At 43.2% G+C, this 22,140-nt stretch overlaps 1 protein-coding gene across 4 annotated transcripts in view; it reads left to right on the top strand.

The window, feature by feature from the left end:
* Positions 1-912: 912 nt before the first annotated feature.
* JADE3 (jade family PHD finger 3) overlaps positions 913-22,140 on the top strand; it is a 139,608-nt gene continuing 118,380 nt past the window's right edge. For 2 of the 4 annotated variants that reach the window (XM_006058759.3, XM_006058761.3), the window contains exon 1: positions 913-1,074. The gene's annotated coding sequence lies outside the window, so the exon portion shown is untranslated. Of the gene's footprint in view, positions 1,075-1,391; positions 1,537-22,140 lie in introns of those variants that run through there. The other 2 variants (XM_006058760.3, XM_025277268.2) reach the window with 2 other exon arrangements.

Below are 22,140 nucleotides of genomic sequence, written 5' to 3'. Positions count from 1 at the left end.
CTTGCCTGGAGAATCCCCACGGACAGAGGAGCTTGGTGGGCTACAGTCCACGGGGTCGCAAAAAGTCGGACACGACTGAGCGACTAAGGACAGCACAGTCCAGCAATACTGAGGTAAATAAAAGGAGGATAATAAATAAATGAGGTAAGTCTGAAGGACCACGAATATTTTAGAATTCACATATTTGCACGTTATGAAATAGAACTACATCTTTAATACTGAAAACAGACAAAATACAAAAAGAGCCCACATTTTTGTTTAGCCTAGAAATGTGAATGAAAACGACAATTATGAGTTCATGGTAAAGAGTTTGCTGCTTAAACATCTGTATGAGTCAGTTTTCCACCAGAGACAGACACACAAAGATGCACACACAGTCACACTTTTATTCATTTATTGATTAGAAGACATTGGCTTACAAATGTGGGGCAGGCAAGGCAAATCCAAAATCTATAGGGCGTGCAATCAGAAAGGAACGACCAGACCCATCCAGATTATCCAGGATAATCTCCCTCACTTTATGTCAACTGATCAGGAGCTTTAATTACTCGAAAATACCTTCACAGCAACACCTTGGTTAGTGTTTGACTGAATAACTGGGGGCTGTACCCTAACCAAGTTGACTCATCAAAAAGCCACACCTCATAAACCACTTGTGCCTGCAACTGAATAAATTTATTCTGTGAATAGCCACTTCGGCTTGAATATTATTATAGGTGTAATTTAAGCGCAAACGGCTTAAATCAATAGTGACCGACAACAAGTTGCACACAGGAGGGTCCACTTATAGAACTTCAGAGTTGAAAGGGGCCCTGAAAAGCTTAGGTAGTATTTCAACACAACCCAGGCACCTCCCCGTCGTCGGCGTCTCCAGCCCTCAGAGGTGGTGAGGCGCCTCCAGGCTGCAGCGCACCCAGCAGGAGCTGAGAGGAACCCACCTGGAGCCCCGCGCGGCGCGTGCGGGAGCAGTAAGTGGGCGGGGCCTCAAGGCGCGCGGCGGTGGCAAACTGCGCCCGGCCCGCCAGAAGAGCGCGCGGCGGTCAGAGCGGTCGGACAGCAGGGAGCCAGAGACGGGTAGGGCGAGCGCGGCCGGCGGTTGGCTGCGGGTGGGGGGTCGGTTGGAGTGGAACGCGGAGGTTGGGGAGACGGTGGAGAAGGAAGGAAGGGGAAGAGGCGGAGCGTGGGAGCGCACAGTGTCAGGAATACAATAGTGTTCCGCGCCGCTTCAGCCGCTGCCGCCGCCGCCTCCTTCGCTGCCGCCGCCGCCCAACCGCCTGCCCAGCGCTGAGGCCTGACGGGCCGGGCGGGCGGGCGAGGGCCGAGGGCGGGAGCTGAGGCGCGGGGGCCGGCCCCGGCGGATCCGGCGGCGGGGCGGAGGGCGGGGGGTAAGGGAGGAGATTAGGGGGCAGGTGCGAGGGAGGGGAGAGAAGAAAGCGAGCGGTTCAGGGGGCGGTTACCACCTCCACCGGACTCGCCCGGCACGTTGCCGGGCCCTAGTGTGGAGCCGGGAAGGAGCAGCGGTCGCGCCGCGCTAAGGTAGGCGCCGCTGACGCTGGACGCGGGGCGAGCGGGTTTAGGGGGCGTCGCGTCGGGTGGGTAGCGGCAGTGGCGGCCTCTGGGGGTGGAAACGGGCGCCACGGAGCGCAACGTCCCAGACCAACCTCGCCGCGCTCCGGGTCGGTCCGGCTCCACACGGCGGTGGCCTCCGGCGTCCCCAGAGCCTTGGAGCCGAGAGCGTGTGTGGGCTGAGGTAAAGTGCCCGGTGGCTCCTTGGCCGGCCCGGGGGCGTGGGTGGTGGGGGCGGCCGGCCGTGTTCGGCTGCGGCTACACTCGGGCAGAAATTGAGCGCCATAACTGTTGCGGCCGTTTCCTCCGGTGCCCCCTCCTGGCGCCCCCTCCCTCCCGGTTCACTGCCTGCTCTCGGGGCTCCCGGGGTCCGACTCGCGGCGTGAGGACCCGCTCTGCGGGCCTCCTGGGGCCGGATGCTCCAGGGAGCGGGGGCGCACCCCGACTGTTTCGCTGTTGAGGGGCGGGAAGAACCGAGTCCCAGAGACTGGGGGCCGGGCGGTGCGGGCGGCGGCGTGGTCCCGCCGTTGGTGAGCCCCGGCGTCCCGCGGGCTGACGAACTTTCCCTCCCCCTCGCGTTATTGTTCCAGAGCTGCCGGTCCCGGGCAGCCGCGACCGGCGAGTGCCGGGCGGTCCGGGGGGGCGGGGGTGGGAAAAACGGGAGGGCTTTCCGAATCTTAGGGGAAATTTTTTCCCACAGCTGGGCACGGCAAACTTAACTTTTCTCAGCGATTGAGTTGGTTTTATTCCCCACGCCATGGGGATATCGATTAAAAAAAAAAAAGTCTGCCTCCAATCTTTTCCTCTCGCTTTTCTCGAGCTACTGCTTCGGTGAAGTCCGGCTTTAAATTGCACGCGGTAACCAACCTGCGTTTATTATTTGTGAGGGGGGAAAGCGGGCGAGGGACCTCGAGTGTGGGACCATAATGGTGGTATGTGAAGGCATGTTTAAAAGTTGGTATCACTGTGTAGCCCTGGGACATATGCAGCTCCTAAGCATTTGGCAAGAAACTTGTTTGGCCGCTTCTCTGACTTTCTGAGATGCAAGGAAATCCATGCTCTCAGATGTTCATGGGGTTGTTTTTGATGTGAGATCCGTTGATCTGTAAAGCTGAGGATGAGATACCCGTGTCCGGCCCCCCCCCCCCCCCCCGCAGGACCCGCGGGCCTCCTCGCCCCCCCCCAGACCCACCGGCCTCCTCGCGCCGCCCCCCCAGACCCGCGGGCCTCCTCGCGCCCCCCCACCCCAGACCCGCGGGCCTCCTCGCGCCCCCCCCCAGACCCGCGGGCCTCCTCGCCCCCCCCCCCCTCCCCGCGCGCCTGATTGTGTAAGAAATCAAAACCGTGTTGATGGTGATTCCAGTGGCCTGGAGGGAAAGGCGACCTCATTCTCTGATAAAGATAACTGTCTGCTTCTCTCTAAACTGGCAAAGTAATGGAAAATAATTTAGGTAAAGACTGGTTGCACAACATCTTGGCTTAGTTTAAGCAACCCAGAATCCACTTTCCCAGAGTAGTTCTCTTAAATACCTTCCCTGCAGCCATTTCTTGTCAGCCTGGGGGGTGACACTGGGGCGGGGGGAGAAAGGAGTCGGCCTGAACAAAGCGTTGTATTTTTATTTAATACTTTCATAATATCTGTAAACAATGGGAATGTGGATCCTAGGCCTCTGTACCCTTTGAATAGTGTAGTTCTCATGCTTTTATAGCATCATGTGGATAAGTGAAATAGATGTAGGTTTTTTTTCCCCCTCTTCTGTTTAGCCTAGGAGTAAGGATCCCACCTGCTAACTCAGGAGACTTGGGTTTGATCCCTGGGTCGGGAAGATCCCCTGGAGGAGGGCACGGCAACCCACTCCGGTATTCTTGCCTGGAGAATCCCATGGACAAGAGGAGCCTGGCGGGCTATAGTCCATAGGGTCGCAAAGAGTCCGACTTGACTTAGCAGGCAAGCATTCTATCTACCTTTATAACGTGTCATTTTCTTTTTCATCTAAAGTGAGCTCTGAATTTAAATACTTGAACTATAAGAGGGTAAAAACTCTCTCCAAGGGTGAAAGAATTACGAGATCTTCTCAGTGTTATTTACCATCACTGACACCTTTTCTTCATCTGTGCTCTTCTCTACAGTTTTGTTTGCTAGAGAAGTGCTTGTAACCTAGTCTTGGTGCCTTGACAGAGTTTCTTGCATTCTTCGTCAGTCATTTCTGAAATATTCAGGGGTCCTTGTCTGGTTCTAGAACCTATACTTTCGTTCTCCTACTTTTCTGAGTCGTGTTGCTGTGAGTCGGTGAATCTTGGTCACAGGTAGGGGAAAGTGAAGAACGGCCTCCCAGTCCTTCCTGAAGTGTTTGTGATCAGTTGGCCGCCAGGAGTGACTTGGAAGCAGCCTGAGGGACACCTGTGACCCACCTTCTGGCCTGTAGAGAAGGTTCCCAGGAGCAGGACAGATGATGGTTCATGGCTCTCATAGTTGAGTTGTATGGGTTAGCGAAAGTTAAAATATTTAAGAACAAAGGATGTTGAAGGCTGTAGGTTGAATATTAATTTCTTTGGTAATGCTTGTCTTTTTTCTCCTTTGTCTTCCACCAACTCTGTCAACCCATTTCTCCCCTAAGCTACCCAAAGCCATTTCTTCTTTCTGCATACTACTTTGAGGTATGGCTGGAACTAAGCAAGTATTTGAGGGGAGGCAAGAGGCAGAAGGCATTGGATGTTTTTGAAGATAGGACATTACAGAGGGCTCTAATAAGCCTTGATCAGGGATACAGAGGTTGAACATTGTGTAGGACATAATGCATCTACCTCCTCATAGAGCTTACACAAAACAGGAGCTGAGGAAGGTAGAGATCATATGCTGGTTTACATTAAGAAAATCTCATCCGAGGATAACTTACTATGATCTTTATTTGTCTCACCTTATAGGTGAGGATTGAGTGTTGGGTGACACCCATGTGGCACTCTTCTGAAATGGCTAATATGGGGACACTTGAATGATTTACAAGTTTCTACCTGTTGTCCTACTTACAGTGGCTAGGAAAGCTGAAGCATTCTGGTTTGGGGAGTGGGGAAGGTCTAGGACGAGTAGGTAGAAGTGATGAATGAATAAAAGGGTGCTTGCAAGTGGTTGTTACAGACCAAGTAACTACTGCTTTGAGTTTTATGTTTTCTGGAATCTTTGTGATTCCCCCAGGGTTATTTTTTCTTACTCCCTGTAAGTCTCTCCATAGACAATAGCAGCAAAGCTCTTACCATCTGATCTGTCTCTGTGCTTCTCTTGTGTGGGTGGAACAGTGAGCAAGAAAGTGTGAGGAGAATTTGCCTGGCCCCATAACTGAGCTTGGGGAAGGGAAAGTAAGGACTCAAAGGGTAGCTGACTGAAGAAAGTAGGGTGCCTGGTGTGGGGAATAGTGCTGGAGCTTTGTCCAATAGGATACCTATGTGTTCATTAGTACTCTTCAAGCAATAAATAATTTAATCTCTGTCTCAACCCAGAAGCGGTGGCTGAGCCCTGTTGCCCATGGGATTTTTGTCCTTTGATATTGGCTGATAGGCAAGGAAACATGACTCTGGAGTGTGTTTTTTGGAACAGGTGACAAGATAATACGATACCAGCATGGCCAGTACCTTATGTGTTCAATCTCCTGGGAAAATCTTTTTTTTTTTTTATTTCAAATTTTCAGAACATTTCATTTTGATATAATTACAGAAAAGTTGCAAAAATAGTACAAAGAACTCCTGTATTCCTTTTACTCAAACTTACCATTTACTAACAGTTTGCTCCCATTTGCTTTATCATTTGCTCTGTTTTCTTTTATGACCCATTTGAAAGTAACCATTGAGATATTTGTCAAAGGCATCCGCTCATGAGGGTGGCTCGAATGCAGCTGCTGGGTATAGCAGAATATTGGTGAGTGGTCTACCTAAAGTTGTAAAATACACATTTGTAAATAACATGGAATCTCTAATACTAGATATAGAAATCATTATCAATTGTAAAAGTGGTTAAGATAAACTCCCTTTTTGTTGTCATTTTTGTCAAGTTTGTTTTTAGCTATGCCAAACTTTAATATTTTTATGAAAAGTCATTCCACCACTCCCCAACTTTGTACTTACTATATATTCTCCAACATTTTAATTTATTTAGCAAATTTGTTTGGTAGGGGTATAAGAAGTGAAAGATATTCATCCCCTTGAAAGCTCAACATCCAGTGGAAAGGTAAGGAAATCTACTATCTCAATCAAGGGGAAGAGTATTCTGCTGAAGGAATTTACACGGCTGATTGGAACATCGGGCTGGTTAAGGATTTGAAGAGTTAAATACCTGGGAGTCGTTTGAGAAGTATGTACATGTGAAGATTCATTTTTTCTGATGCTTGCTGCTCTTAGTTGACAAGGTTCATGAGTTAGAGAAACCTTTGGTGTCATATACAGCACAGGCTGTAGGGTCATGCCAACTTGGATTTTAATCCATCACTTGATTTTGACCACTTAACTTCACTGTGCCTCGGTTTCTTCATCTGCCAAAACACACTTTTGAGTTAATAATTGCTCTATAAACATTCATCTTCCCTTCCAGAATTGCATTATGGGGGAAATAGCATGAATGGGATTAGGTATTAAGGTGAAATCCAAGGAGGTGTTTCTATTTTTCTACAAATAAATATCTAATTACTAACTGTACTAAATTGCAATGAAGATTACTATGAGATAATAGCTATAACAGCAGTGATGATTTGTTAACCATTTTTTGTGTGCTAAGCATTGTGCTAAGTGCTTATCACAGGGTTTCTTTTGAGATATGAAACTCAAAGAGGTGAAGCAAAGGTAACTTGCCTAAAGTCAAACAGCAAGTAAGAGGTAGAATCCTTCAGAGAGGGAGATGGAGACCAGCATGGTGCCTTGAATCCCGAAGACTTAGCAGGAAAAAGCAGGGAAAAAGAGAGAAGGGATTGCCAGGCAGAGGTGTTGTAAGGGCACTGAGGTGGGAGAGAGGTGGAAAGGATCCAAAGAGGTTTGACTAGGACCTGGAGAAAGAGATGAGACAGGCAGGGTAAGATTGACAGGGTCTTAGGGGACCTCGTTAAGGAGCTTGTGTTTTACTCCAAGGGCTGTAGGAGGCTGCTAGAAGGTGTTTCTGTGTGTGTGTGTGTGTGTGTGTGAATCCAGAAAGGCATCTCCTGAGGCCTAAACAAAAGTGGCTTAAGAGAGTCATTTCCCTTTTAGTGTCTCACTTAGTGATCCAATAGAGGCAATGTTTCTGGCCCAAATGTGTAGATCTTAAACAGTTTTTACTGCCCGCCATTAACATGGCTAAAAAGAGTTGCTGTGATGCTGGAAGAAGCTGGTCCTGTGGAATGCTTCTAGAAGGAGGTTTAATTGGGCTCTATTACCTGATGCTTTTTAGGCTGCATTGAGGGAGCTCTTTGAGCTTTCACCAAGCCCTGTCAAATGGGGAAACAAGTAGAATTGAAAGAAAAAGTAATTCCTGGAAACCTGAGTTCATGTTAGAAATGGAACTGTTGACTATAAGACTTTGGTTTAAATATATCATGATAAAGATGCTTCATTGACTAAATGGAAATTTTTTGTGTTGTGTGTGTGTTTTAGTGTGTGCCATCTGTGATGGCAGACAGTGCATTTGTGAGAATCCAAGAGGACTCAGGAATTTTTTTGATACTTATATATTTATTCTCATCCAGGTACTGCAGGTTTTTCTGTTTGGAACTATTATGTGCAGAGTAAATTTCATAGGGGAAGATCAGTGTTCTCTTCCCCTTTCCATATGTATTGGACCACAGACATACTTACTTTGGAGTAGCCTATGTCAGTTAACTTTTTTTTGGAGGAGGAGAGGAAGGGTGGTTAGCTGGCAAATGCATGATCTAGGATGGCCTTGCTCATACATCTGGTAGTTGCCAGGCTGGTTGGTCTAGGAGGCCTTAAGCTGGGATGGCTCATCCTCACTCCAAGTGGTCCCTCATCCAGCTGGCTAGTTTGGACTTGTTAACATCACAGTCTCAAAGGCACAAAGAGTAGCAGATGAGAGCAAGCACCAAGGCAAAAGCACTTCTCAAGTGTCTTGTCTGTCACATTTGATACTGCCCCATCGGTCAAACCACAGAAGTTCCTTGGCCAAGCCCAGAGTCATTGTGGGAGAGGACCCTCCAAGGTGTGGACACAAGGAGATGTGAGAAAATTGGGGACCATTACTGCAGTAATGCATATTAATTATTAATGAATATAATCTGTTTTCCTTTGATAAATCATTTTAAACACTTACTTATAAATGTAGTGTATTCTTTTTTTTTGCCACACCACACAGCATTGTGAGATCTTAGTTCCTCAACCAGGGATCAAACCTGTGCCCCTGGCATTAAAAGCACAGAGTCTTAACCACTGAACCACGAGGGAAGTCCCAATGTAGTGTATTCTTGAGACTAAATAATATGATTGTGTCATCTCTCTTTTATCAAGTTTGAAGCTGAGTGATGGTTTTTCTGGAAGGAAGCCAGAGGGTGACAGTGTGGCTCAAGATATAGTCTCACGAGTGGCTTGTTGCTCACTGATCTTATATGGCTATTATCAAAGGAGCCCCTGGGTTTCCTCAACCTCTGGTTCAAGCTTTAGCACAAAAACTGTAATGTGCTAGACTGCACTAGGTTTTGAGGTCAAGCAAAAAGATAGTTAATTGGGAATCCTTCACTACCTGAAAGATAAGAGAAACATTTGCAGCCTTTCTTCATAACCTTTATGTGAGTTACAGTTTTACCTAAGAGAAGAAATCCTTATTTGGGCATTATAATAAGGACAAAGAATTCTGTTGCTGCTGCTGCTGCTAAGTTGCTTCAGTCATGTCCGACTCTGTGCGACCCCATAGACGGCAGCCCATCAGGCTCCACCGTCCCTGGGATTCTCCAGGCAAGAACACTGGAGTGGGTTGCCATTTCCTTCTCCAATGCATGAAAGTGGAAAGTGAAAGGGAAGTCACTCAGTCTTGTCCGACTTAGCGACCCCACGGACTGTAGCCTACCAGGCTCCTCCATCCATGGGGTTTTCCAGGCAAGAGTACTGGAGTGGGGTGCCATTGCCTTCTGTTAGGTATGTTTTATTTGGTCAGAATTTTAAAATCTCTGTGTGGTTGCAGTGAAGAATCCACTGTTGTGCTACAGAGTTAGTGGCCAGTGATTAGTAATTTGGGGCATCAGCCGGCCTTTGCTTGTGACGATTTTAGAAGTAATACCTTTTACATACCTGAAATAGGTTTTGCAACCAGCTTGTGGCCTGAAATATATTACATGAAAATTCAACTGGATCCTAGTAAGCACGTGGGGAAAACTGAGTAGAAGGCTTTATTTTGTACATCTTAGAGCTCCAGAAAATTGCCTGGTGATAGAATCTCAGTTTCTTTTTTTTCCTCTTAGGAGAAAAACTAAACATCCCTGATATTTTAAAAGTCAGTGACTTGGAAATAGCCATCAAAATTATAAATGCACATATCATTTGACCCAGCAAACACTTGCAGAAATGAATTCAACAAATACTTGCATATTACTTGGAGTATTGCTTATAATAGTAAAAGAGTGGTTATAGCCTAAGGATCAATCAAGGCTTGATTTTCGCAGTAGAATATTACATTGATATCACATGATCTTCAAGATGTACAAAATGAAAAATAAAGCAAGAAATAGAGCACTGTATATTGTATACTACCATTTGTGTATAATAGTGGGGCAGTAATACATGCATTTTTGCTTATATAAGCATAAAATATTTCTGAAAGGATATTCAAGACATTGAGCTTTGGGGCACACATGGCTGGGATAGAGGGAGGGAAGGAGACTTCATTGCATAAACTTTTATGTATGCTGCTGCTGCTGCTGCTAAGTCGCTTCAGTCGTGTCCGACTCTGTGCGACCCCATAGAGGGCAGCCCGCCAGGCTTCCCCGTTCCTGGGATTCTGCAGGCAAGAACACTGGAGTGGGTTGCCATTTCCTTCTCCAATGCATAAAAGTGAAAAGTGAAAGTGAAGTCAATCAGTCGTGTCCAACTGTTATCAATCCCATGGACTGCAGCCTACCAGGCTCCTCCGCCCATGGGATTCTCCAGGCAAGAGTACTGGAGTGGGGTTCCATTGCCTTCTCCGACTTTTATGTATACTTTTGGAATTTTAAGCCATGTGAATATATTACCCTACTTTAAAAATGAAGGACATTTATCTAAAAAGAAATGGTGTATGTTTATGGTGATATGAACTTCCATTGACCTGGTCAGAGCTATCCTTGGTAAAAAATATATCCAGCCAGTTTTGTTTCCTAGAAATGCCTCAGAATAGCATACTTCTGAATTTTTAACTATAGCCCTACCTTTTCCAGAATGTCATATGAATGGAATAGATGCAATATGTAGCCTTTTTTGGTCTGCTTTTACTTGATTCATCTAATAATACTTCTTTCCTTTTTATCATTGAATTGCATTCCATTGTATGGATGTACCACAGTTTGTTCATTCACCTGTTTGAGGACACAACTTGGTTGCTTCCAGGCAATTATGAATAAATCTGAATAAACATTTTGTGTGGATATAAGTTTTCAGTTCACTTGGGTAAATACCTAGGAGTGGGATTGCAGAGTTTTTATAAGAAACTGCCAAACTATCTTCCAAAATGGTTCTCTATCATTTTGCATTCCCACCAGCCATGAAAAAGAGTGTATGTCAAAGTTCATCTTCCTGTGTATGGATGTCCAGTAGTTCCAGAACCATTTGTTGAAAAGACTGTGTTTCTCCATTGAATTGCTTTTGTACTTCTGTCAATGCTTGTGACATATGACAATGCTTGTGTGGGTCTATTTCTTAGGTCTCTATTCTGATGAATTGATCTGTGTGTCTATCACTTTGCCATTACCACACTGTCTTGACTACAATAGATTCATAGGATTCTTGAAATCAGGTAATATGAATACTGTTATTTTTTCTTCTTTATCAGAGTTGTAGTGGTGAGAGAGGACATCCTTAATTTGATCCAATCTTGGGAAGTATTCCATCTCTCACTGTTAAGTATGATGTTAGCTGCAGGGTTTTTTTTTTTTTAACCCTCTTGTGCTGAAAAGGGCTTCCCAGGTGGTACTAGTGGTAAAGAACCCACCTGCCATTGCAGAGATGGAAGAGATGTGAGTTCAGTCCCTAGGTCGGGAAAATCCCCAGGAGGAGGGCATGGAGGACTGGCAACCCACTCCAGTGTTCTTGTCTGGAGAATCATATGGACAGAGGAGCCTGGCGGGCTACAATCCTTGGGGTCACAAAGAGTTGGACATGACTGAAGAGACTTAGCATGCACACACACTGAAAAGATTTAATATAGGCCTAAGGGTGCTATCTTTAGAAGGCCTGCTTGAAAGATTGACCCTTGACTGGTATCTGGGAAATTGGCTTTTCAAACATTTTTCTAATAACATTTTTAAAAATTTTATTTGGTTGTACCAGGTCTTGGTTGTGGCATGCACAGTCTTTGATCTTTGTTGCAGTGTGTGAATTCTTTAGTTGCAGCATGTGGGATCTAGTTCCCTGACCAGGGATCAAACCCAGGCCCCCTGCGTTGGCAGTGTGGAGTCTGAGCCACTGGACCACCAGGGAAGTCCCTCATTTTTGAAACATTTTGAAAAGAAAATATTATATTCTACATTCATTTATTCCTTTCCCAGTGCTTTTCATTTCTTTATGCTAATCCAAGTTCCTACCTTATTCATAATCTTTCTGCCTGAAGAATGTTCCTTTAACATTAACTTTTATGCCAGATATACTGTCAGTAAATATTTTGTTCCTGTTTGAGAAAGTCTTTTTTTCCCTCACTTTTGAAGGACATTTTCATGGAATGTTGACACTTTTTTCCTCTCTCCATTGTTGCCTTGTTTGCATGGTTTCTGATAAGTCTGCTGTAATTCTTTCTTGTTCCTCCATAGTTAATTTGTCTTTTTGCCTCTGGTTCCCTTTAATCACTTTGTATTTGCTTAGGTGTGGCTTTCTTTTTTTCATATTTATGCTGCTTGGTATTCTCTGAGCTTCTTGTATCTGTGATTTGTTGTCTGTCACTAATTTTGAAAGTTCTCAGCCATTATTTCTTCAAATAATTATTGTGCCCAGTTCTTTTTTTTCTTCCTTCTGGGGTTCCAATTACAAGTATGTTATTCTGTTTGATATTGCCCCACAGTTCTTGAATGCTGTGTTCTATTTTTTTCTCTTTTGTCTCTTTTCATTTTTATTTTTATTGACCTGATCAGTAAACTTGATCTGTATGTTCACTTATTCTTTCTTTGTCTGTGTCAGTTCTGCTGTTGAGCATGGTGTGTTTTTACTGTTATTGAGCATTTCCATTTGATTCTTGATCACAGTTAACACCTCTTTGGTGAAATTATCCATCTGCTCTTGCATATTGTCTACCTTTTCCATTAAGAGTTTTTAGCATAGTAAACATAATTCTTTTAGATTTCATTTCTGATAGCCCCAATTTCTGTGTCATACTGAGTCTGGACCTGATGGTTGTTTTGGCATTTGGAATATCTTCCTGCCTTTTATTATACCTCGTAAATAAGCTGAAAGCTGAACATGGGTAGGAGAACACAAGTTTTCTTCTGCTAGGCCTTTAGTGTGGGGATTTAAATTAGTCAGGAGTTGGCCTATGTTCCATCTTTGTTTTTGCTATGGGCACCAGAGATTTCTGATTCTTCTAGTGATACCTTCTTTTTGACTCCTGCTTAGCTTTGGGTTTTTCCTTGTGCTGTTTCCCAAGAGCTATCTCTCATAGCCCTCCCAGTTGTATTCCACCATTGCTAACCCAGTAGCTGGTTTGCCAGGTGGTGGTTGGTGGGGGAGGAGGAGTTCTCTGATGATTTGATTAACTCTCAGGCAGGTGCTGGAACTGCCTTTAGTGTGTCTTGAGTGTGTCCTTCATAAGATTTCCTGCCCCTCTTCCAGGGGTGGAGCTTCTTTTTCTTTTACCTCTGTTCCTTCTCCCAGCTGCAATGAGTATCCACCAGTATCCTCAAGCCAGAGATTTTAAGTCCACCCCTCAAACCCCTGCAAATTAAGCCTTTTGTTCTGTGTGATAGATAAAGGAAAGGGGTCTGGGTGGGTTTCACAGTGAGTGCTGTTTTCCTCAGCCAACCAGCACCTTGGTGGAAGCCTCGACATTTTTCCTAATCCCTGTAGGAACCTTGTGGGATTCCTTTTGGTAAAACTTGAGGATGGGAAACCCCACCCCCACAATGTGGAGCCCAGGAACTTCATACTCTCATGATGTTTCCATACTCTGGTCTCCAGTAATTTGTCAGAAGCTCTAGTTTAATCTTCCTCCCAGCTTACACATTCAGATCCTGTGTCTACCTGCAGGCACCAGTCTCTTCAGATAGTGGGATGGTGGTTTGCCCTGTGACTTCATTTCTCTGATAGGGCCATTGGACGTATCAAGAGGAGTCATTGATTTTCAGTGGATCTAGCTTCTTTCTTGTTGTAAAGGTGGAAATGATGGCCTCCCAACACTTTACATGACCGAACTGACACTTAAGTCCTCAAAGAAAGTTTTAATTTACATAAATGTCTAGTATGCAGCCCACAGAAGCTTAGTGCAGGTTAGTTTTTTCCCCCTATTTTTATTTTTCTCATACCCTTGAATTTTATAGTTGTATGGTTAGGGAGCCAGGAATAATTGATTCTGGTTTGGCTTCTGCCTATTTTAGACTTTAAAAACCTCTGTACCACTGGCAGTATGTTAAATGTTTGTCTTGCTCTCTTTCAAAATTCTGTGTGTGCCTTTGTAATTATTGAGTATGTTGTTAGCAGTCAATAATAATTTGCTTCATTCAAAATTAGAGCATGGTTTAGCCTTTTTAGATTATAGGGTTTGTTGATGACCATGTGTTTGTCATTTTTATTCTCCACATTTCCAGGTGCAGTTCAGTTCAGCTAATATTTGAGTGCCCACTGTGTTATGAGTGAGGCACTAAGTGTTAAGTAGAATACAAGCCTAACCTGGTAAATAGAGTAACCAAGGGGTTCCTGAAGGCAATGGAAGCCCCATGGATGGAAATATATTGTAACTTGGGAATCATCTCCGTTTTAATTGAGAAGGATTTTTAAAATTCTTTTTAAATTTTTGTTTTTAATTATACTAGTGATGCATGAATGCATTCTAGTAAAAACTGAAAAGTTGTAGAAAGAGCCGTGGTTGTCCATGACATCCTTATGACACTCATTCCATCACGTTCTCCTTCCCAGAGTTAATTTTGGTTACATGCTTTTGTTTTAGTCTGCAAATTGCTATATTAAATATATCATCTAATAAGTTTACTGCTGCTGCTGCTGCTGCTAAGTCACGTCAGTCGTGTCTGACTCTGTGTGACCCCATAGATGGTACCCAACAGGCTCCTCTGTCCCTGGGATTCTCCAGGCAAGAATACTAGAGTGGGTTGCCATTTCCTTCTCCGATGCATGAAAGTGAAGTTGCTTAGTCATGTCCGACTCTTAGCGACCCCATGGACTGCAGCCTACCAGGCTCCTCCATCCATGGGATTCTCCAGGCAAGAGTACTGGAGTGGGTTGCCATTGCCTTCTCCAATAAGTTTACTGAAATACTTTTAATATTTTTTGGCCACGCCACATAGCATTTGGGCTCTTAGTTCCCCAACCAGGGATCGAACCCATGCCCCCTGCAGTGGAAGCACAGAGTCTTAACTTGGACTTCCTTCAGGGAAGTCCTGTGAAATACTTTTATTTTTAATGAAATGAGCACCCAAATTCATTTAACTTTTAAGGAATGTTTATTAGAGGTAACTGTCATCATTCCGATTGGATGTGTGGCCTAATCATGGTTCTTTGCTTCACATTATAATTTAACTCTTCTAATTTTTAAACCTGAAAACTAGTGTTGGTGATACGTTGAACTGTAGAAGGTTATTGTGAGTAAATGAGAAATACAGAAATTAGTACTGACCAAAAAGATGATGACCTGTTGCCTTGTTCTTTATCTTACGGTATATATGACTTTTAGGGGGATGTGTATAGTTGTATGGATTTTGACACATGTATATAGATCAGTGTAACCACTGCCAAAATCAAAGTACAAAACAATTCCATCACTTTAGGAAATTCCTTTGTGCTACCTCTTTTAGTCACATTCTGTTCCCACCCCAACTCCTGGCAGCTACTGATCTGTGCTCTATCATACTCTAGTTTTGTCACTCTGATGTAACATAAATGGAGTCAGACTATATGTAATCTTTTGAATCTTATTTTTTTTCACTCAGCATAACGCTTTTGAGATTCATCCAAGTTGTGTGTTTCAAATGGCTTGTTCCTTTTTATTATTGAGTAATCTATTATATGAATGTACCACATTTTGGTTGTTTCCAGTTTGGGGTGATTATAAGTAGAGCTGCTATAAAAGTTCACATGCAAGTGTTTGTGTGCCCATAAATTTGCATTTTTTCTAGGGTAAATACCTGAGCGTGAGATTGCTAGAATTACACTGCCATTCATGGTAAAACTAGTTAGCTAAAGTTTGAATGCTAGAATGGATAGAATAGCAAAGAGCTAAGTTGTTTAAATCTTGCTTTTGCCTTTTTCTAGCTATGCAACCTCGAGTGAGTTTAACCTCTTTGTGCCACAGTTTCTTTATTTGTATAGTTTTAATTGAGTTTTTTTTTTTTTTCCCTCGCCTCTCCACATGGCTTGTGGGATCTTAGTTCCTTGACCAGGGATTGAACCCACACCCTCTGCATTGGAAGGTGGAGTCTTAACAACTGGGCTGATGGGGAACTCCCCAGTTTCCTTGTTTGTAAAATGAAGTTCATATGGGCTTCCCAGGTGGCACTAGTAGTAAAGAACACACTTGCCAATGCAGGAGACACAAGAGACACTGGCTTGATCCCTGGGTGGGGAAGATCCCCTGGAGAAGGACATGGCAACCCACTCCAGTATTCTTGCTGAGAGAATCCCATGGACAGAGGAGCCTGACAGGCTACAGTCCATGGGGTCACAGAGTCGGACACAACTGAAGTAATTTAGCATGCACAGGATTATTGTGTGGAATTAATGGCATATTAAGAATAAAATGCTCATCAATGTCTGGCAAACAAATACATTATTCTTATCATCTCATGTTTAATAGAACCTTTACTTGTCAGAAACATTTACCTTTAGTCAGCTAAAATGGAGAAATTAAATAATCCATAGGGGTGGCGTGTTTGGTAGTCAAGTCTTCAAAGCATGTTGTCTATGAGTGAAATCTTAAAAGTCGTCCTTAGTGGTGAAAAAGTTTAGAAACATATAGATGTATGGGAGTCCTATATAATATCTGAAGCTTGGACCCACTTTTGGACAACCCAGATGCCCACTGTTAATGGTTTTCCTTGTCCTCCCAATGTTAAAGAATCAGTTCACCAAAAATTTAGTGTATTGCTATATTTTATAAAGAAGCTGCAAAAAGCTCAGAATCAGGTAGTTCAGAATCAACTAACACTCCTTGAGTGCTTGCTGTATACCAAGCCCATGTCTAGACACTCCTCAAGTATGTATATAAACCTGAGTATCTTCCCCATGAAATAATTTGGATAATCACTAAATGTTATTTTTATACTTTTTAAAAAAGCTAGCTGTTAAGGACACTAATGAGGCATGATTTCTTGGAACCTCCATGATATGAACCATTTATGATTTCTTAGATCCTAAAATAAAACACATATTTTTAAAGGAAGTCTCCCCAGTTTTGAAGAGCACATTGAGAGAATTGGCAAAAACTCAGCATGCCCACTCAGATCTCTACCTAGAACACTATGTCATTAGGAAATGCAGTGGAGTCCCTTTCTTGCATAACTGCTATATACTGTGGTCTGGCTCAGTATATAGCAGAGGAGATGTGTTTTCCCCTTGAAGAACTTTTTCCTATCCTGTGATGTACTCACAAAGGGCCGCCCATTCACCTACCAGATAGTAGATGAAGCCCTGTATATGCAAAATGGAACCTAAATATCCTTTCTTTTCCTGTCTGTTAGTTGAGTTGTTTCTAATGTTTTCACATGATACAATCCATCAACTAAGGACAGTTCTTCACCTGGAATTTCAGAGCAACTAGGTAGAACAGTCTGGGAAGTCATTTCTGAGTTGTTTCCTCACTGCCTCCCCTCTACCAATACCACCAGCACTCCAGTTTACCTAGAGGCTTTCCTCACAACTGGATCATCCTGTCCTCTTTGCCCTGCCAGTCAGTCCTGCCTGAGCCAATTCCAAATTCTTGGAAATTCTAGCTTAGCAGGAGATTCCCCACTTCCCCAAAGGCCACTCATTTGGATGTAATCCTCTACACTATATTCTCTCATTTTAAGTCTTGTCTTTTGTATTCACTTTGGCGCCTAATGCCATACTTCCTTACTCTGTGACTTATTTCATATACACATGACCTGAAGGTTACAACTAGACTTCCACTCCCATGGTGCTAGGAAGCCTTCAAATTCTCTACATTTTATCTCTCAGAAATACCTGAAACAGAATTGTTGCCTGCTGATGTTTTTATTTTCTATTGAAGTATGGTTGATTTACAATGTTGTATGGTATTAGTTTTAGGTGTACAGCAGAGTTATTCAGATACATATATATGTATGTATATAAGTGGCACTAATGGTAAAGAACCCGCCTGCCAATGCAGGAGACATAAGAGATGTGGGTTCAGTCCCTGGTGGCTCAGATGTTAAAGAATCTGCCTGCAATGTGGGAGACCCGGGTTGGATCCCTGTGTTGGGAAGATCCCCTGGAGAAAGGAATGACAACCCACTGCAGTATTCTTGCCTGGAGAATTCCACGGACAGAGGAGCCTGATGGGCTGTAGTCCACGGGGTCACAAAGAGTCGGACACAACTGAGTGACACACACACACACACACACACATTCTTTTTCAGATTATTTTCCCTTATAAATTATTACAAAATATTTAGTGTAGTTCTTTGTGCTATACAGTAGGTCCTTGTTGGTTATCTATATTCTGCCTGCTGTTCAATTAACAAACCAAATATCACTTCTCATTTTGTGTTTAAAAATCACACATAGCATATTCTGATGGCCACATAAGTCCTGTGGAAAGCAGTAATTTGGGGGAAAGAAATACACATTTTGCAGACTGTCAAAAGAAAACTGGTATTTTCCTATGTTGCCAGTGTGAAAAGTGTAGCTATACAGTCTGCCTGGGCAGAGCATGGCTTCACAGTATAGATTACAGTCAAAACTGCAGGCAGCTTTCACCTGGCTCCATCATGGTTTCCAGCCTTTTCCACAACCCCTTGCCTACTTATAATATTAAGGAGCACTAGGATTTTTTCTTTTCAAATATAGACAAAACTTTGACTGTAAACAGTTGTATCCTACTTGTCACACATGAAACTTTTGCATCTTACACAGGAGAGAGGGGTGTGTGTGTGTGTGTGTGTGTGAGTGATGAGTCTAAGTTTAGCTCTCTCTAGGAAGGCAGTGGCACCCCACTCCAGTACTCTTGCCTGGAAAATGCCATGGATGGAGGAGCCTGGTGGGCTGCAGTCCATGGGGTCCCTAAGAGTCAGACATGACTGAACGACTTCACTTTCACTTTCATGCATTGGAGAAGGAAATGGCAACCCACTCCAGTGTTCTTGCCTGGAGAATTCCAGGGATGGGGGAGCCTTGTGGGCTGCCGTCTTTGGGGTCGCACAGAGTCAGACATGACTGAAGCAACTTAGCAGCAGCAGCAGGATAACCTTATATGCAGAGTACATCATGAGAAACGCTGGGCTGGATGAAGCACAAGCTGGAATCAGGGTTGCTGGGAGAAATATCAATAACCTCAGATATTCAGATGATGCCACCCTTATGGCAGAAAGCGAAGAAGAACTAAAGAGCCTCTTGATGAAAGTGAAAGAGGAGAGTGAAAAAGTTGGCTTAAAAATCAACATTCAGAAAACAAAATCATGGCATTCAGTCCCATCACTTCATGGCAAATAGATGGGGAAACAGTGGAAACAGTGGCAGACTTTATTTTTTGGGGCTCCAAAATCACAGCAGATAGTGAGTGCAGCCATGAAATTAAAAGATGCTTACTCCTTGGAAGGAAAGTTTTGACCAACCTAGATAGCATATTAAAAAGCAAAGACATTACTTTGCCAACAAAGGTCCGTCTAGTCATGGATGTCAGAGTTGGACTATAAAGAAAGCTGAGCGCTGAAGAATTGATGCTTTTGAACTGTGGTGTTGGAGAAGACTCTTGAGAGTCCCTTGGACTGCAAGGAGATCCAACCAGTCCATTCTAAAGAAGATCAGCCCTGGGTGTTCTTTGGAAGGACCAATGCTAAAACTGAAACTCCAATACTTTAGCCACCTGATGCGAAGAGCTGACTCATTGGAAAAGACCCTGATGCTGGGAAAGATTGAAGGTGGGAGGAGAAGGGGATGACAGAGGATGAGATGGTTCGGTGGCATCACTGACTCAATGGACATGAGTTTGAGTAAACTCCGGGAGTTGGTGACGGACAGGGAGGCCTGGTGTGCTGCAGGCCATGGGGTCATAAAGAGTCGGACACGACTGAGTAACTGAACTGACTAACTGAGGATAACCAATTAAATCCAGAATAAACATTTTTTTATACTTCTAAATAAGCTTACTTGTAAAAACTCCAATTATGCCCTTTAACTCCTTGAGCAGAATCCATGTAAGCACTTGTCTTTAGGGAAACCGTCTCTAGGCTGATTTCTTGCCATGATCTCTGTACCACTCCAAGTCCAACTCAACTTCCTTCCAAATGGCTGTTCATAAAGATGCAGGTTGTAAAGGCCTCTTCCGTATACCCACTTCTGCCACTAGGCCACCATGCACCCCTCACTGCTCACTGCATAGTAGGTATGTCTGTACTCCTGAGAGCCTAGCAGGTAAAGTCCCCCACAGCCAAGTATGACCTTTCCCATCATTCTTACCACTTATGTCTGAAATCCTCTCCTCTACCCATTGTACCCAAGTGTACATTCACTAGAGTCTAAACATACCATGAGTCATCCTGCCACTCCATCTGTACTGACTCTGCCTGAAGTTCTGCACATTCCTCTGTGTTTGTTCTAGCTGCATGTTTCTCAGGATCCACTCAGAAGCTCATATTTTTTTCACCTCAGTGGTTCCTACCATCTCTCAAGGCTCAAGAACTATGTGCTCAACACTTATATTCCCAAATGGGATAGTGTGATAGAGTGCTTAGTGCCCACCCAATCTTACACCTCTGTATATATACTACTTTACAGTGTGACTTTGCAGCTCCTCCCATCAGAAGGTGGAATATATTTCTGTACTCCATGAATCGGGGCTGTTTTTGTAACTTGCTTTGGCCAATATATGCAGCATGAGTAACTCTGAGTGACTTCTGAGCCTAGATCTCAAGAAGTCTTGTATCTTTCCTCTTTTTCCTGGGAACTCTGAAGCAACCATGTGAAGAAGCCCAAATTAGTCTGCTGGAGGAAGAGAGATGGTGTGGAGAGGCCAGTCAACAGCCAACCATTAGACATGTGAGTGAGGCCATCTTTATTCAGCCCTAATCATATTGCCAGATGACTAACCTCATGAGGGACTCTAGGAAGGACTAGCAGAAGAACCACTCAGCTGATTCTTGCCCAAATTGCTGATGCAGAGAATTATGAGCAAATAAAATGGTTGTTATTTTAAGCCACTAGGTTTCGGGGTGAATTGTTTCATGCAGCAATAAATAACTGAAAGGGCAGATTTTGTTCTGCTGTACTCCTGGCTTCTAGAGAGCATGTCCATGATAGGTTTTCAGTAAGAGATTGTGGAAAACTGTTATTATCAGGTCATTCCTCTCTTTACTTAGTAAGCAACCAAACTTCCCAGTCCTCATGTCTCTCCCTGGCTCTCAAACAATTCAAAGCTTGAGCTCAACACTGTCTTCCAGAATGACACCTTGTAGTTCTCTTTTGCTCCACTGGACCAACATCCATTCACTTGCTCCCTTCACACCCCTGTGACAGGTTGTATCTCTCAGCCCTACTCTGCATCCCTCATTACTTACGTCATTCACTAACTCTGAGGGGCGAACCCATAGACTGCCTCAGTGCCATAAAGCTGTTCTCAATTTCCCAGCCTTCCATCATCACTCTGAACCCTCACTACCTGATTCACATGTGCTTATAGTTAGGAGAGACCCAAGAGATTGTCTAGGACAACCCCTTCTAGTTATGAATGAGGAAAGAAGGTCTCAGATAAAAAAAAAATAATAAATGGCTTATTCAGGGTCATATGGTGGCAGTCTCAATACCAGAACCCACATGTCATGTAGATTATCACCTAGTAGATTGCTTATTTATGCTTGGTTCCTGTGTGTGCAACTGTGCCCTGTGATTTAGACTGTGGAAGTTCTTTGGAGACGGACATAATATCTTTAACTTCTGCTTTTTTACACTCTCCTGCTATCCCCAAAGACTAACCAGTAACTATTGGACACATCAGTAGTCAATAAATACTTGTTGATTAATTGACATTTAAGAGGAAATTATGCTTGGAACTGTTTTGTATTTGGTTTCTGATGTTAATTGCAACCATAGGTATTTGTCAAAACTCGAATTGTATATTAAAAAGGGTAAATTATACTGTGTGTAAATTTTTCAATTAAGGTATAATTCAAAGCAATTATGCTGAAGAGATCTATTTATTTGATAAAAGTGCCTAAATATATAGGTAATGTATTACTGCGAGAAAATAAATTTGTACATAATAGGCACTCAGTAACGTTAGTTTCCTTCCTGTACACAAATGCTTCATGATTACCTGTCAAGACTATGAAAGAAAGCATTCCTGTCCTAGGAGATGCCTGGATCTCAGATGACTTGGTTTGAAAGGTAAATAAATTATTATTTTGGAATGTATGTGTAAAGTAAAATACAGAAGTGCTACCACACTATTCTAAAGGTGAGCCCCCTAGAACCTTAATTTTATCTCCAAAGATTTAGACTCACTTATAAAACTATTAACCCTCTTTTAATAGAGATTATTTTAAAACTTAAAAGTAATACAAAAGAATGATCAAATGTCCTTTCATTGTCATCCTGGAGCATTGTCCCTGGGTGGAGAGGCCCACCCAGGGATTATTTAGTTCTCTAGGGAATTACATCTTTGCTTGGCTTATTATTCACTAATGATTAGGAGCTAGACCTTTTGAAGAGACATGTTAACTTACAGATTTTTGTCTGGTAGAGATGAAAAAAAAAATTCTGTTCGGTAGAAGAAATAATCCCAAAGACTATGGATTAACTGTCCTATAGTGCATTAACCACATTTCTATCTAATTTAGCTATCTTATTTTAGCCTTTTTACTTTCAGTATCTATATTTACTGAGTCTCTCAAACATTCTTTGAATCAGCCTTGCATAATTCTGGGCCCTCACTAATAGTCTTTGACATGTTCATTCTGTATTTGTATATGAGTCATGTTTTTAATTTTGAAAATTATATTTTGACACTCCAAACATCGTATGATGTTATCTGTGGACCATGCCCCATCCTATACA

Source organism: Bubalus bubalis, chromosome X (assembly GCF_019923935.1).
Source record: "Bubalus bubalis isolate 160015118507 breed Murrah chromosome X, NDDB_SH_1, whole genome shotgun sequence".
NCBI lineage: Eukaryota > Metazoa > Chordata > Mammalia > Artiodactyla > Bovidae > Bubalus > Bubalus bubalis.
Note: the sequence above shows the minus strand (reverse complement) of the source record. Positions and strands in the feature narration are given on the sequence as shown.